Consider the following 17,325-nt stretch of genomic DNA (forward strand, 5'->3'; position numbering starts at 1 on the left):
CTAGGCTCAAACACATTGACCTTTGGCGAGTTCAGTGTGCCAGGGTGACCCATATGTTCTGTCACTTTTGAATGTTAGTTAGCAGACAGTTGGTCAGGACTATACACAACACAATTACCATAAGCAGTTTGTTCCATGTAAATGACACCATACTTGCAAACTCACAGCTAAACTTGAACGTTAAATGGACTTTCAAAGATGCTTACACTAGCTCTTGAAGGGGGAAATGCTTATACTTTATACTAACATAACAATTACTACACAGGCTAAACTCTTAAACTATTATCTAACTACTTTTAACACACATGCTCTGGTATATATGTAGTCTAAGTGTGGAAGCAATTTGCTGAAAGGGTAAACACACAACTACAATTTGCTTTATATACAGTTAGATGGAGTCTCTACACTTTTCTTAGATCTTCTACAGAATTTCCTTCACAAACAGACTATGATTTAACACAATTCAGTCTTGGAACGTTCACTGCTCCCATGATGTCAGATGGCAGCTGATCAGTGACTGAGGGCTTTGATGTTCAGGTTGTTCTTCCCATCCTTCTAAACCTTAAAACAAAAGAAAACTGAAAAATTGGTAAAGACACAACATCATAATAACAACATAAAATTTCTGTTGGCAACTGTCTGTGTAGTGCTCAGACACAACTGTGTCCTGACAGCTCCACTTCTGATCCGTGTCTGGAGTACCAAGGCTGTGTGATGACATCTCTGTTCACTGGATCTCGTGTGTTCAGAGGCAGACAGTCTGGTCAGATGGAGAGGTGACCTTTTTGAACCTGCCAACAAAACACAGACACTTCTCCCCTTGAAGTTAATGAATTACACTAATCAAAATGCTTTTAGGATATCAATTTTCCCCATTTTCTTAAAAAAAAATAAAAATGAGATGTACTTCTGTTATAAACATCAACATCAACACAAACCCATATATACAAGGATTAAGAACCTATAGCAGTTAAAAAATCAATTAAATCATAAACATTATTAATAAGATATGTAATATAAAACTACTATTAATTACTAAAACACTGCACCAGCATCCCATAGTTAGCAAACAAACAGAAACAAAAAATCATCAGTGAAGGATTGGATAACCACCTCCGGAAATGATTCTCCAAGCCCACTTCAAAATTGATCCAGCTGTCATATTAATAGGGTCAAATTGCTGAGTCAAAAAGTGACTCAAATACTGATTTGGTACAGAAAACATCTGGATCTGCTGGCAAACATTCTGTCCAGGTAAAGTTAAGGCTTGGCCAGGGCCTGGCTTTAAACTGGAAAGATGCCTCTTAACTCATTTCTAAAACAAGGTTCTCAATAGTAGCAGCTAGGAGATGCTCACAGCACAGCAAACTGTTAAAATGCATTTGTACAAAGCAAATGATCAGAAGCCTCAGGTACCAGACCAATTAAACCATTCAGCAGTTGGTTTAATCTGAAGCCTCTCCCATGGCAGCTGATCCTCAGCAATGGTACATCTTCTTAAAATTCTGGAAACACTGAAAAATAAGAAAGCTATAACAAACAAAACTGCAGAGATTGTAACAACCAATAGAACTCCTGATGAAGTCAAGGGTGTCACAGACTGCATTCCCTTCTATCCACAAGCAGGTGTTCATCAGCGTTTTGTCACAGCTGTTTCAGATGTGGCTATCTTCATCTCTCTAGGAAAATAACTATACTTTGCAGTTTAGACAAGTGTCTCCAATAAAACATAAACAATTTAAATTAAACAGTATTTAAAATTAATAAAATTAATTATAACAAAAGGAAATAACAAAACTTAACCTTAAAAGAATATCTAAGTTATAAAACTTAACTTAAAAACATTCAAGCCTAAACATAATAAAACTTGACTTTTCTTAATTCTATTAACACTTAATCTATATTAAATAAAAACATAACTTAATCTTATTCTGTTACTACAAAGAGGCAACTAAAAGTTTGATATATACCTTTTAAACACAATATAATAGTAACATGGATTCACTATGAAGATTATAAAAATGTAACAAGTATATCACAATTCTATGTCATCTAGCTTTGAGAATAACCCACAATAACTGCAAATGGTACTAAAAATACTCATTCAAAACAGGAATTTGCCTAGTATTTGTTCAAATTGGTTAGGATTTTAAAGTGCAGTTTTTCTAGAGAAAAACCACAACAACACAGGATTTGGCAAGTTGCCATTCAGCTTTTGTAGCACTTTTCAGAAACATTAAGTCTAATTCTTAAACTAAAATCCAAAATCCAAATTGGTATATATGCAGTTATATGTGTTTTATATAACAAAAGGACTCACATTGAAATTACCTTATTAGAATTGTGGAAAAAACAAGCAAATGGGTAATATATACTTTAACTTAACTTTGTCTTGTACAGTAAAGTTCTCTTAACTAATTAATTTTTTCAAACCATAAATATCTTTTGTAGATAACATCAATTGGAAGGTTTTCTTAGTAGCTGTAAATTATACCATATTTTAACCTTAGGTTTTAAGGCTAATTATTGCAAGGTAACTTCTGTTAATATTCACCTTAAACACCTTTTTTCTTGAAAAGGGGCCTTTTTAAACTTTCAAAGAATCACAATAATTTCTCCAGGAAAACTCTAAAAAACTGCAACTGCATAAACTCATAATTACCTAAAACACAAAATTAACTCTAACAGGGTATATAAAAACATTTTTAAAAACCCATGAATCATGACTTTTTAACAAACTGGGTACTATCCCGGTGCTTTTTCTTAGGGAGGGAGGGGGGGGGGTGGACTGCCCGCCCTGCTGCTGCTCTCTGCTGCTGTTATCTTTCTTCACATTCTCCACATGCTCTTGCAGAAAAAAACCAACAAAAAAACACCTCATAAAGGTAACTTTAACACATACAGTTGTTTCTCTCAATCTCTCTTGTTCACTGATAGAGGAAAAAAGGGGCACAATTTTTACAAAAGCAAGCGATGTTACATGAAAAGTCTCTCACGGTCAGGTGCTAACAATGGTGACCATTGCAGCTTATCAACTTCTAATTACAGTGATGAATTTCGAACTAGGTACCATATAATTTGTGAATTTTGGCTATTTTGTCACTTTTTGAAGCTGTCTGAGCCACCTGTTCCTGCTCAGCTGTTTCTGTAATTGTTCAGTGTGGCCTTGGAACTTTTTCTGCACTGCTTCTGCCCCGGGGGTGCCCCTGCTCTCTGCGCACACCTCAGTGCTCCCCATGTCCCCCTGGTTTGGGTGGAAACCAATCTAAATTTGGATTCTTTTCCTCCAGGGTAGCAAAGTTGGAACTTAAATAAGATTGTAGTGTTAAGAGTGACTCCAAAAGTGAAGCAAATAGTTCAGGATATATCACATCCTGCCGTAACTGAACAGATTCTGTTCGTTGTTTCAGTGTTTGCTCTGGAATTTCTTTCTTATTATTTCCTTCTCTCTGACTCTCCCTCCCTCTTTCCATGGGCAGCATAGATAGGAGTGTTTGCCCAGCAGTGGGAGGCAAAGGAATGAGCATACCCACAAGCAAGAAGTCCAGGAAGCTCCTTGCGCAAATCAAAACCCTTAAGCTGTGGCTTTTCTAAAAAGCAGGTAAATAAATCATGTGCTGCTTGCCTTTCCATCTTACCGTCAGCGCTGTTGCAGCCCTACAAGGTTTGGCAGCACGTTACGGCCAGGACTCTCCTCTGAGGTCACCTGGGGCGCGGCACCGTTGCTTTTCGCCGTCCTTGCTGCGGAGGACCCGTCCCCTGTTGCTGACTCCCGTGGCCTTCGCTTTTTAATGTCCCAAAGGTCCCAAAGGTCCCAAGGGTCCCATTTGTTCGGGCGCCATTTGATGAGTTCGGCGGGAGACAAGCAGCACTCAATATGAATGATCAGCAAGTCTCATTTATTGGCAACTCCAAACTCCCTATATAACATCAATAATTAGGCCCACACATAGTGCAAAAGCAAGCTCATTATTGGGTATTTCGTTTAAGGACAACTCCACCTAGTTCCACCTTCTTGTGGTCGTTCATCTGTGCTGAATTCACATTCTTCTGATCACAGTGTCCTGTTCTCAGTTCACAGTTATCACTAAGGTCTTTCTGACTTTGCAACATCTCATACCAACTACACTCTACTGTTGTTTAATTCTTTCTCAGCTAATTGCTGTATGGGAACACGACCTTTGTTAGCTAGCCACTCTTTCACACTGTTGAGCTTCGGGAGCCTCCCGGGAAGCACCAGCCCTCCCCAGACCACCCTTGGTAGCACTTTTTCTTTTCTCTCTCCTGACAATTTTATCCCCAAAACTGCCGTGGGAACGTTGTATCCAAGCTCATCCTCCAGCGCTGCACTTCCCTCCTGTGAATTCCCTGTGCAGGGAATGTGTCTGTGCTTTTCCCTGCTCTGTTCACTGACAAACAAACCTGAGCCCGTGGGACTGTCAGAGCTCCTCCATGCCATGAAATCAGGTTGTGTTTCTCATGGCATGTTCTGGAGGAGCTTTTCTTGGTGTGTCTTGTGCTGCTGGAAATGACACAAGAGCCAGGAGGGAACAGAAGCTGCTGCTGCCCGTTGGCTCAGGGCCAGGGAACCAAGTTGTGCTCCCGGGCAGTTGGGCCCTGCTGGAAGCAGAGTCGCGTTTCCCTTGAGCAGCTCAAGCTTGTGACAGCTCCAAACAGGAAACCTCAGCAGAAAACTCTTCCTCCAAACTCAGCTGCTTTCCCTCCTGCAGCTGTTTGGGAAAGAGCCTCAAAGCACAGACTCTGCTGGGAGCCATTGGTGCATTTCCTCCCTCCCGGCAGCAGCAGCTCCTGAGCCCTTCACGGGCTCCTGGCCCTTCCCAAACCCTTCAGCTCCCTTTCAACTCTCAGCAGTCACTAACACAGGTATTTCGTTAATATTTAAGCTGCATGTAAACTTGTCTTTTTCTCTCCTCTCTATCTTTTTAATCTCCTCTTTATCTCCTTTAATCCCGTCAGCACCAGTAGGATGGGGCTGGAGTCTTGGGGTGGATGTGGGATGAACTGAGGATCCAGCAGAGAAGGGCAAGGCAGAGGGGAGAGGACTCAGCCAACCCTTCTCCTGCTCTCTCCTCCCCCAGGCTCCAGCTAAAGCAAGTCAGACTGGAAAGGATCCCACAAATGCTGTGTTCTCCTCCCTCTGAGCTTGGCTGGGGATCCTCAGCTTCAGCCTGGTGCAGTGGCTGAGATTCTCTAATTTGAGTTTTTTGGCTAATGCACTAAATAATGTGGTGGGTTTAGCGCTGGCTGAAATCTCCAGGGCACTTACTCATTTCTCACTGTGAGATATGGATTAGGAGAAGGGAAAACCAGGCTTAAAAGTTAGAAGGAATAAAGAAACTTTATTAACAGGACTACAAGAATGAGAAACCAGAATAAAACTTACAGAATGCCTTTCTTCTCCTGAATAACTTTTGTTGTTTTTTTTTTTTTTAACTGACAGCATAGAGATAGAACTTCGGATGTTAAAACAGAATTCATTACAGAAGAGTTTTTTATTAGTTTTTGTAGGGAGAGGAGTTTTTTCTTATTGTATCATGAAGACTTTTTTACAAGAAACAAGTTTTTTGTGGTTTTTTATTTTTACAAATAGCAGGCATCTGGGAAAAAAAATTTCTATTGTGACATTTTTCTCATTTTTACAGCCCTCCTAGAGGTGTGTCTATGGGTTATGAATTCATGGGGTGTTATTTTAAGGATGAGTTGTTTGAAGGCAAAAGTTTTCTTCATTTGTTTTTGCGATCATCTTTGGAAATGGAAGTTTTCTACTTCTCTCCATCAATGCAATGGGGATGTTACTGTTTTTATTTATTTTCTGTTCAAGCTTTTCATGGGATTACAGTTATTTTAACATTTGTTTCATTAATGGCTGCTTTTGTTTAGATTTACAATTTTAATACTTTATTTTATACTTTTTTTCATGAAGTAAATGAGATATTTTAGTATATCAATGATTATCTCTATAGTCTTACTAAATGATTATTTTAGTTTCAATTGCCATTTTTTCATTTATTTTCTATCTGAGGTTTGGCCCTTTTTTTTACTGACTTTGATGTTTTTATGTTGTTTTTTTGTGTGTTATTACTCTGTCCTTTTCTGTCCCTGGAGAGATGAACAAGGTTTGTAGGTCTCATGTCTGTATTGAAAGGGTTAATATCTTGCCAAGGCTCATAATCTTCCTAGTGTTCCAAATAAATAGGTACTGTGAGGGATACATATCACAGGTGAGCACCCACTGCACAATCTGCTTTGGATTAAATCCCATCTCCGTCTTCATCAGCTCACAGTCACTGTGACACTATTCCTGCATGGAAGAAACAGGCTGGGATGGCCCTTTCTGCTTTTGGTCCTTTTATTGGCAAATGAAATATTCTATTTGAAAACCTTCAAACCCTGGAGTTTCTTTGTATTTCCACCTGAAAATGCTGCCAGTTGAGGTTCCCAAGTGTGTGGTACGTGTTTGTGTGCACAGAGCAAAGGTGTCAGCCTGTGTGCGTGGCCCGGGTGTCTGTCAATGTCCATTGAAGCAGACGGCTGGAAGGGGGCTCTGCCCGCCCTGCGCTGCTCCGGGGCTGGGGCTGGGCTGGCAGAGGCTGCAGAGCGCTCTGAGAGGCACAGCCTCAGCCCCGGCCGGCATCTTGTGCACGGTGGCACAGCCTCAGCCCCGGCCGGCATCTTGTGCATTGTAATAAAGAATTGAGTAAATAAAAATTCGGAATAAGAAGTTTAAATAAAGTATGTATAATTATAACTAAATGTAAGTATGGAATAAGGAATTCTCCTCCCGGTCGAGATAGAATTCCTTTTCCAAAAATCACGAATTGCAAAAAAACCCCCCCAGATAACAGGTTTCAGCAGACTCATCAACTCAGAGGAAAAGACAAGACACAGGCCATCATAGAAACAAAAGAACCAGCCTAAAAGTCTACCTCCAGAGAAAGGCAACGCCCGGCCGATTTCGGCCGGAGACCATCAAGCAAGACAAAAGGGACGAGCCCCAGGAAGATGGTCGTTGCCAGAATCGAACACCACACCCGCCAAACCCATACTACAGAAACTCAATCAAGAAAGACAAAGAAGAGACTACTCCTCTGAGATATCCATCGGCGCTAGCCCGGATCTCTCAATCCCGCTGTGATGAAATATGTTAAAATACATACAGACTCACTTTGCATTTGAGGAGACTCTGCCCGGATACTTACTGACTCAATGTTCTAGGCCAGGAAATCCATTCACCAGACAATCAGGGACATTTGGTGAATGGAAACTGGTTGGAATTCTAGCCTGGGGACATAAAATCCCTATAAAAACCCAGGCCAGAGAACCCTCAGACGTGGATTTGGGAACACCTATACCTTGCGTATAGACCCTGTCCACCCAGCGCTGCGCTGTCCATTTATTGTGGTTTTTTTCCTCACTGTTTGTTGCTTTATTAATTTATAATAAATTAATCTTTGTTAATCTTTAATTTGCCGTTGCATTTATAACAGATTGGTGCCGTGACTCGGATCGGAAGAAACTGTGGGAGAATCTCGCTGTCCAGGGGGGTACCCCCGCTGATTTCAGCGGCCTGGGGAACAGAGACCCTCCGCAGTTCGCTCCGATTGCCGAACCAAATTTAGGCTGAGGAAAAACCATAATAAAAAGGGGAACGGATCCAGAGAGCTCAGGAAGGCAGGAGCCTTCGGGAAAGCCGTGGCTTGATAGCTCATAAAAAGTCATACGTGCACGAAGACGCCCTCGCAGGAAAATTGCTGTAAGTACTGTGAGGTTGAGCGGGTGATCGGGCGAGTTTGTGAGAGACGTGACCTGGTCACGAAGCGAGTGTGGACTTCAAGGCCGCGTTTCCATCCTCCCGCGAGGGAATTGGCCGGCCGCGAAGGAAGCGATTCTGTGTGAAAGGGTCTCTCTTTCCTTACTCGTAAAGCCTGAGGCTAAAGGGAGTCTCAGGGGACCGATCAAAGGGGGCTGAGAGAGGAAGGGACGTCCAGTCGAGCTCTGGAACTGGTAAACTCTCTCAGCCAAAAGATTTAGAAAGTCGGAACATCGAGAAAACCCCGGTACAGCTAACCGAGAGGTAAGTATTGGTGCGATCTAAGACTTTCAGACGAAGAAAAAAAGACGAACACAACGCAGAGCAGGTAAGAATCGTAAGAAAATGGGACAGAGAAAAAGTAGAACGCAGAAACTAAATAACGAGAAAAGCCCATCAGAAGAATCAAAACAAATGCTAGACATCCCACCAGAGAGTCCTTTAGGGTGGATGTTGAGAAATTGAGAAATTTGTCCCGAGAGACGAGGAAAATCAAAGGCAAAAATGATTTATTACTGTGCCGAGATCTGGGGAGGACAGGAATTGAGAAACTGTCTCACTTGGCCAGTATTGGGAACATTTGATAAATGGACGTGCAGGGAATTACTCGCACACGTAGAGAAAAAGGTCTCGCCAGACGGCGAGGAGAAAGAGTATGCCAAACTCTGGTTAAATACCAGAGTGCGGCTGTTTCCAGTGAAACAGAAAAACAAACATAAGACAGAGACCTGGGAACCCCTGGATCACTTACCCCCTCCATACCGCAGGCCAGTAGAGCCTCCGATGATGGACCAAGTAGTACCATCAGCACCCGAGGGTTCCATGGGGCAACTAGCAGAAGCACGCTCCCCTCAACCACCGGGAGTAGTGCCAGAAACCCTCACTACCCCCCCACCTGCAGAAAACCCAGCCACCGCACCCTCTTTGGAGTCGGTGTTGGCGCAAGGATGGGGCTTACCCCCTCCACAAATCCCGGTCCGGCCACCACAGCTGGGACCACCGAAAGTATCAGAAGGGAACCCTCTGAGTCACTTAGCTGCGGCAGACATCCCGCCAGCAATGAGGGGAAACCCTCCCGCAAACTCCAGTTCCCCTCCTGCAAGCAGGACTCGGTGGAAATCAAAAATAGGGAATGGAGAATGGGGAGAGACAGAAAATGGGCACCGAATGTTCCCTCTCAGGGAAGTGCCAACCGCCCCCGGAGTAATTGGATTTGTAAACGTGCCCCTTAACTCAGGGGATGTACGAGCATTCAAAAAAGAAATGGGGCGACTGCTAGATGACCCATTTGGAGTGGCCGAAAGATTAGACGATTTTCTAGGAAGTAGTATTTACACCTACGAAGATCTCATGGCCATCCTGAGATCCCTGTTTAGCCAGGAGGAGAGAGAAATGATTAAACAGGCGGGCATCAGGGATTGGGAAAGGCAGCACCCGCAGGGAACACCCGGTGACCAAAAGTGGCCGAGCGTAAGCCCGAGTTGGAGCGCCCAGACTGAAGAAGGGAGAAGAAGCAGGATGAATTTGAGGAATATCATCGTGCAAAGAATAAGAGAGGCGGTCCCCAGAGGACAGAACATTAGCAAAGTATTTGGGGAATGTCAGGGAAAAGAGGAATCCCCTACCGAATGGGTAGAAAGGCTGCGGAGAAGTCTGCAGATTTACTCCGGGACTGATCCCAGTTCTCCGGTGGGGGAGGTCCTGCTGAAAACGCAGTTTGTGGCTAAATCATGGGAGGACATTAGGAAGAAACTTGAGAAAATTGATGGATGGCAGGAGAAGAGTCTCCAAGAGCTTCTAAGGGAAGCTCAGAAAGTTTATATGAGGAGAGAAGACGAAAAACAGAAACTTCAAGCCAAAATATTAGTGGCTGCAGTAAAAAAAGTTCAAAAACACGAACAGAAACAGGGTAAGCCGATACCTAAAAAACAAAAAGGATCCCAAAAGGAGGAAACTCCTCCTCGAAAAGATCTTCCTGAGTGCTTCTACTGTAAGAAAGTAGGACACATAAAAAAGGATTGCAGGAAACGAATAAAAGATGAACAAATATTTAAAGAAGATTAGGAAAGTCTTGGGCTCTTTCAAATGGGGACAGTAACAGCAAAGGAGCCCTTGATAAAATTGAAGGTAGGTCCCCACCGCCAGGAAATGAGTTTCCTGGTTGATACCGGGGCTGAGAGAAGCACCCTGCAGAAATTGCCTATAGGGTGTGAAACGAGTAAAGAAAAAGTAATTGTAATTGGCGCAAAAGGAGATCCATTTAAAGTCTCGGTAATCAAGGAGGTGGAAATCGAGTCAGAAAATAAGATATGTTTAGGAAATTTGTTGCTTGTAGAAGAAGCCGACTACAATCTATTGAGAAGAGATATGATCATAGCTTTAAGAATAAATATCATTGTGAAAAATTCAGAATTAGTAGTGAAGGTGTTGCATTTAACTTCAAAAGATGAAAAGGAAATTGACCCCCGAGTATGGCACTCAAAGGGGGAAGTGAGAAAATTAGATATTGCTCCCATCAAAATTGAAATTGAAAATCCAGAGAATCCGATAAGGATCCGACAATACCCCATCCCAGCCGAAGGGAGGAAGGGTTTGAAACTAATAATTGACGAGCTGCTTAAAGGAGGCACGCTCGAGCCCTGCATGTCCCCACATAACACCCCCATCCTGGCAGTAAAGAAAGCCGATGGGAACTTCCGATTGGTTCAGGACTTGAGAGCTGTAAATGCTAGAACCCGAACCAGGTTTCCGGTAGTAGCAAATCCTTACACTTTACTAAACAGACTCTCACCAGAGGATGTATGGTATAGTGTAATTGATTTAAAAGATGCTTTCTGGACATGTCCTCTAGATGAAGGGAGTAGGGATTTTTTCGCTTTCCAGTGGGAGGACCCAGATACCAATCGAAATCAGCAATTGCGGTGGACGGTCCTTCCACAAGGATTCGTTGAATCTCCGAACTTGTTCGGACAAGCCTTAGAGCAGCTACTCACTCAATTCACTCCAGAGGAAGGGACAAAACTATTACAATATGTAGACGATTTGCTAATCGCCGGGATCACGGAAGAGCAGGTGAAGAAATGTACCATTTCCCTGCTGAATTTTCTGAGACAAAAGGGGTTGAAAGTGTCTAAATCCAAGTTGCAATTCACCGAGCCCGAAGTAAAATATCTTGGACATTAGATATCACAAGAGAAAAAGAAATTAGATCCCGAGAGGGTGGTGGGAATCCTTGAACTTCCTGCCCCACAAACCAAGAGACAAATTAGGCAATTTTTAGAGCTCATGGGATATTGCAGACAGTGGATTGAGGGATACAGTGAAAAGGTGAAATTTCTGTATGAAAGGCTAAATACAGATCAATTAAAATAGACAGGGCAAGACGAAATTAAATTTCAAGAACTAAAGAATGCCCTTGTCACTGCTCCAGTTTTAACATTACCAGACATCAGAAAAGAGTTTCAACTGTTTGTCGACATAAGTAGACAAACAGCACAGGGAGTTTTGACCCAGGAATGGGCAGAAAAGAAGAAACCCATAGGGTTTTTGTCCAAAATCCTAGATCCAGTCAGTCGGGGCTGGCCTACGTGTCTGCAAGCAATTGTGGCAGTAGCACTGTTGGTTGGGGAAGCCAAAAAGGTAACGTTTGGAGCTCCCCTGATAATTTATACTCCACATGATGTAAGAAATATCTTACAACAAAAAGCGGAGAAATGGTTGACCGATTCAAGGCTTCTGAAATATGAAGCCATGTTAATCAGTTCACCAGGATTGGAATTAAGGACAACCTCTGCACAAAACCCTGCGCAATTTTTGTACGGAGAACCAACGGGAAAGCTACTACATAATTGTATTGAAACAGTGGAAAATTGTAACCCCTCCGGGAGAATTGAAAATCAGGCTTCAGCGGACACCGCGGTTCGTACGGCTGAAAAGGGCTGGACACACTCTTCCCGAGTGAAGAAAGTTTCGGTTCGCGACTCCCCCGAGTGGAAAATTGTAACCCCTCCGGGAGAATTGAAAATCAGGCTTCAGCGGAACAACAAATGAGCAACGAAGACAGGATAAGTTGCACCAATTTTGAATGTTATTGCTTTCCTTTTGTACATTTTAAGTGTGCATATTGTAAACAAACGTGGGTGACTCATTGTTTGGGAGGGCAAAAACCGAGAGGGTTGTGTGCCGCGTGTTACAAAGAGGAATTAGAACAGACCAACCTTTTTCTAGCACTTGCTACCCGGGTGGGTATCTTGGAACTCGACTCTCCTGAGTGGTTCCGATTTTTTCAAAAAGGGTTACGAGGCCATTTGGACTGTAAGGCGGAACCTCTAATAATAGAGTGCCGCCGAAACGTAAAGGTACCGTGCAGGAGCGGCACGATCAAGGCATCTCGGGGGGCAACCTTTAAAAGGAGGTTTGCCATCAGAACGTCAAGGGCCCCTGAAGACAGTCCTTGCTGCCGAGAAGATGGTTATCCCCGCCGTATGTTCTTGTACGGGCGGAGGGAATGGCAGAGGGATGCGATTGTGGGGAATCCTGACGATCCTGAACCTAGCCATGTGCTGGACCGAGAGAACGGGCCCCGAGGCGCCTCCGGGGACGACCTCCCTGGGGAAGTGTGAGCAGTGCCCAACTGCCTCGCGAACCGAGCCATGGATCGCCTGCCCTCCGGAATTGCACGCAGGAGAATGTTGGGCAAACGGTACCCAAATAGACCTGTGTAAGCTGGAAGGAAAAATTTGGTGCTCCACCCCGGGGATAGGTACTGGAAAAAGGCAACCCCATAACACAGAGGAAAAAGAGGTCCAAGCGACCCATCTACGAAATAAGAGAGATATAGGAGGGGTTTCCCCAATCTCGGTCTGCGGGCAGTGTAATAAAACTGTCTAGATTGGAGGAAAGAAACAGTCAACGTTCATTGCGTACCACAGAGTCAACCCCTTGTGTTACAATAAAGCAAACTTAAAATATTGTGCCATGGGGGGGAAATTGTACTGGGAAGGGAAGAACCTGAAACATGAAACGAAAGTGTCATTCAGTAATGAACCGATAGTTTTAGATTTATTGAAAAATGACGATGATAGAGTGTGTCTGCAGTTTGATCAGGTGATCTGTTTCGCAAAAGACGAGGATGGTTCAGACCCTGAAAATAAAATAAAACAATTAACTCTTGAACTAAAAAAGCAAGAAATGGAAAATAAGAAAAAAAGACTCGAACAAGAGAGGTTAAACTCTCTCAGTGAGCAATACGAACAACTAGAAAAACAATACGATAATTGGAAGCTACCTAGCCGTAATCAGAATCTATTCATAGATCTGATGCAGGAAATAGCTACCGAATTAGGATTGACTAATTGTTGGATATGTAGTGGCCTGAAATCAACCGAAAGATGGCCATGGAAGGGAGAAGGATTAACCCCAAAACAATTACTTAAGTGGACAGGATTAAAATTATCCAAAACAACCCGGCGACCAGAGGGGTGGGTGATTAACAAAAGAATCATTAGAACTTTTTGTGTCAGTCGGGAAGGAAGGGAATTCACCGAGCTAGTTGGTTACACCCCGTGTGTAAAAACTCTCTCGGTAAATTCAGATAAAAAGACAAAAATTTGGCAGCCGGAATCACCCGAGGGCTATTAGAGCCAATCTCGAGAAAATAATTGCGAATGGATAGATCTAATTGGTTTATGTTGGAACAAACAGGACGGGGCGAATCCCTTCCATGCCTTTCTCGGCCTGAGGGAATATTGGGAGGACCCGGCAAAACTTAACAGAGATTGGAAGGCACCGGATGAGATTTACTGGATATGCGGAAAGAAAGCATACAGTGAATTGCCCAGAAATTGGAAAGGGTCATGCACACTCGGAATAATTCGGCCTTTCTTCTTTACACTACCTAAAGATGAAAGCAGGTCTTTAGGTGCTCCCCTCTTTGAAACCCTAGCCCGACAAAAGAGGGAATTGAAACGGGAGCTACCAATAGCCGGAGGTAACCACCAGTGGAAGGGGGAAGAATGGCCCGCCGAAAGAATCATACAATATTATAGACCGGCAACATGGGCAAATGATGGCAGTTAAGGATACAGGACCCCAATCTACCTCCTCAATCGGCTCATTAGGTTACAGGCTGTGGTAGAAGTTGTTTCAAACCACACTTCAGAAGCCCTGGAACTCCTAGCAAAACAACATTCTCAAATGAGAGCCTTTGTCTACCAAAACAGACTCGCTCTCGACTATTTGCTAGCTGAGGAGGGAGGAGTGTGTGGCAGATATAACGAGTCAGAGTGTTGCATGGAGATAGATGACTTCAGAGAAACTATAAAGGGTCTAGCCGCTGAAATAAAGAAAGTAGCCCATGTACCCGTCCAGAAGTGGAATTCGATTCTCCAAGCCTCTTGGTGAGATCAAATTTTTGGACAAGGGGCATTGTGGAAAAAGCTAGTATTCTTTATAAGATGTTCTATTGCCAGAGTCATCTTCCTACCCTGCCTAATTCCTTGTCTAATCAGACTAATACATTCTGTCGTTCAAGGAATGCAAATTGCCTCTCTCCCAATAGACCCAGAAAAGGCACAAGGAAACACTACCCTTCTTTCAAAAATCATGAAGTTAGAAGAAGAAAAAGAGAATAGAAATGCGGTTAAGGCATTGAGGGAATTTGAAAATAAACATATGTTGTCCACAGAAAATATAGAAGAATTAGACCAAGAAGAAAACGACATTATTTAACCTGATATTCCTCTGAAAAAGTATGAAAACACGAATTTTTAATGTGTTCAAATTATTAGGTGGGGGACTGTAATAAAGAATTGAGTAAATAAAAATTCGGAATAAGAAGTTTAAATAAAGTATGTATAATTATAACTAAATGTAAGTATGGAATAAGGAATTCTCCTCCCAGTCGAGATAGAATTCCTTTTCCAAAAATCACGAATTGCAAAAGAACCCCCCCAGATAACAGGTTTCAGCAGACTCATCAACTCAGAGGAAAAGACAAGACACAGGCCATCATAGAAACAAAAGAACCAGCCTAAAAGTCTACCTCCAGAGAAAGGCAACGCCCGGCCGATTTCGGCCGGAGACCATCAAGCAAGACAAAAGGGACGAGCCCCAGGAAGATGGTCGTTGCCAGAATCGAACACCACACCCGCCAAACCCATACTACAGAAACTCAATCAAGAAAGACAAAGAAGAGACTACTCCTCTGAGATATCCATCGGCGCTAGCCCGGATCTCTCAATCCCGCTGTGATGAAATATGTTAAAATACATACAGACTCACTTTGCATTTGAGGAGACTCTGCCCGGATACTTACTGACTCAATGTTCTAGGCCAGGAAATCCATTCACCAGACAATCAGGGACATTTGGTGAATGGAAACTGGTTGGAATTCTAGCCTGGGGACATAAAATCCCTATAAAAACCCAGGCCAGAGAACCCTCAGACGTGGATTTGGGAACACCTATACCTTGCGTATAGACCCTGTCCACCCAGCGCTGCGCTGTCCATTTATTGTGGTTTTTTTCCTCACTGTTTGTTGCTTTATTAATTTATAATAAATTAATCTTTGTTAATCTTTAATTTGCCGTTGCATTTATAACATGCATGGTGGCACAGCCTCAGCCCCGGCTACCATCTTGTGCACGGTGGCACAGCCTCAGCCCCGGCCGCCATCTTGTGCACGGTGGCACAGCCTCAGCCCCGGCCGCCATCTTGTGCACGGTGGCACCGCCTCAGCCCCGGCCGCCATCTTGTGCATGGCGGCAGCTCTGAGGGCTGTGCGAGGGACGCTCTTCCCCTGCGCTGTTTCGCGTCCTTTCCTTTCCCGGGATGGCATTTGGAAATGTTTCTTCGGCCCTATCAATACACAACTCACTGTCTTACTCACTTTCTGCCTGGAAGGTTCTAAGAAGAAAATGAAAAGCATAGTGTGATTACGATGAGCAAAACATAATCAAGAAAACAGTACTCCATAGTGTAGGGCCTGTAGAGCAGGGATTTGTTATTCAATGCCTGGAGTGAGGGGGAAAGCTCCATCACAAACTCACTTGTCCATTCTTTGCACAGGACAAGCTTTTAAACTTTTTTAACTTGATGGGCACATTCTACTTTCCTAAGCTTCATATTTTCTAATTCTGTGATTATGGAAGCCCTTGTAGCAGGGCTCTGCATGAGGTGGTCATCAGCCTGCTGCTGGTCATTTTGGATGAAGGCTCAGTAGGTAACAGAATTCAAAAGCCCTATTTGTTACACTTCAACACTCCTTTTCTGGGAATTCAACACAAACTTATAGTCAATAAATTCTGCAAGTGCTCTTGCTGCGTGAGGCCACATTGTGTCTTTCATTCAGCAACTAATGAAGAAAACACCAATTGCCTACTGAGACCCTTCTGCTCCCTTCCAAATCACTACTCAAGAACAAGCCTCAGGCACATGCCCACAGTCCCTCTCTGCCAGCAGCTCCGAGCTGCATTGCACAGTGCTTGCTGTGCCCCAGAGAGCACCAAGCAGGCTGGCCTGGTGCCCCTGAATATTTCTGCAAAACCCTCTGCATTTCACACCTTTGCTGTGGCTCAGTGCAGAACTCCAGGATTGCAGGCGCTTGGTCCCAGAGCTGTGTGAGGCACTGGCTCGTGCAGATGTGCCCTGACTTGCTGTCAGTGCCTCACGCTGGCGTCGGTTCCCCTGGCAGAAATGCCGTGCCTGAAGGACACTGCCCTGTGCTGGAGCCTGCGGAGCAGCCCGGCTCCCTCCCCCTGTGCCCAGAGTGCTGCACACACTGCTGACCATTGCCAGGAGTTCCAGGGCAGGCGGCAGAAGAGCAGCAATGGTCAGGCAGGGCAGCAGCCCTGGGCTGCTCTTTGCCTTTCTCTCCTCCTGTGCAGACTCCAGACAGCCCATGGCACCAGTGTGTGCTGTGCCCAGCACGGTGCCGCTTCCCCTCAGGAGCAGCCAGCTGCCAGCTTGGCTCTGAGAGCGGAGGATTTGCCTGGGGCCAGCAAGAGGCAGCCAGGGCCAGGCTGCTGCCTCTTGCAGCTCCAAGGGCCTCCTTCCAGCCTGCCTGTGCCGAGGCTCAGGCTTCTCCGGGCTCTGCCAGGGCTCTGCTGGGGCTCCAGCCTGGCCAAGGCCAGGCCCGCTCTCACCTCACAGTCGCTGACAGCTCTGCACCACAGGAGACCTTGCACAGCACCCTCACTGCTCTTTCTGCTTTCTCTCTTCAGCCAGACTCTCCTCCAGCCAAAGAGATTTCTCTTAGAGATACAAATCCAAGTGGCAGGAACCCAAATACTCTCGAGTCACATCTGCACAACCTGCATCTCCACAGGATGTTTGCGTTGTACCGCTCCTCCTTTGGTTTTTCCTGCAAATGCCATTGCTGTTTCTGCCTCAAATAGAAATGCCAGAGCTGGGCAAAACTTGGCCAGTTGGCCATATTCCAAAGGCAGTGTGGTCTGGAGAGGATGAATGAAGAGGAGCCTTCCCCCCTTACAAAC

This window comes from Cyanistes caeruleus, chromosome 31 (assembly GCF_971803275.1).
Source record: "Cyanistes caeruleus chromosome 31, bCyaCae1.hap1.1, whole genome shotgun sequence".
Classification (NCBI taxonomy): domain Eukaryota; kingdom Metazoa; phylum Chordata; class Aves; order Passeriformes; family Paridae; genus Cyanistes; species Cyanistes caeruleus.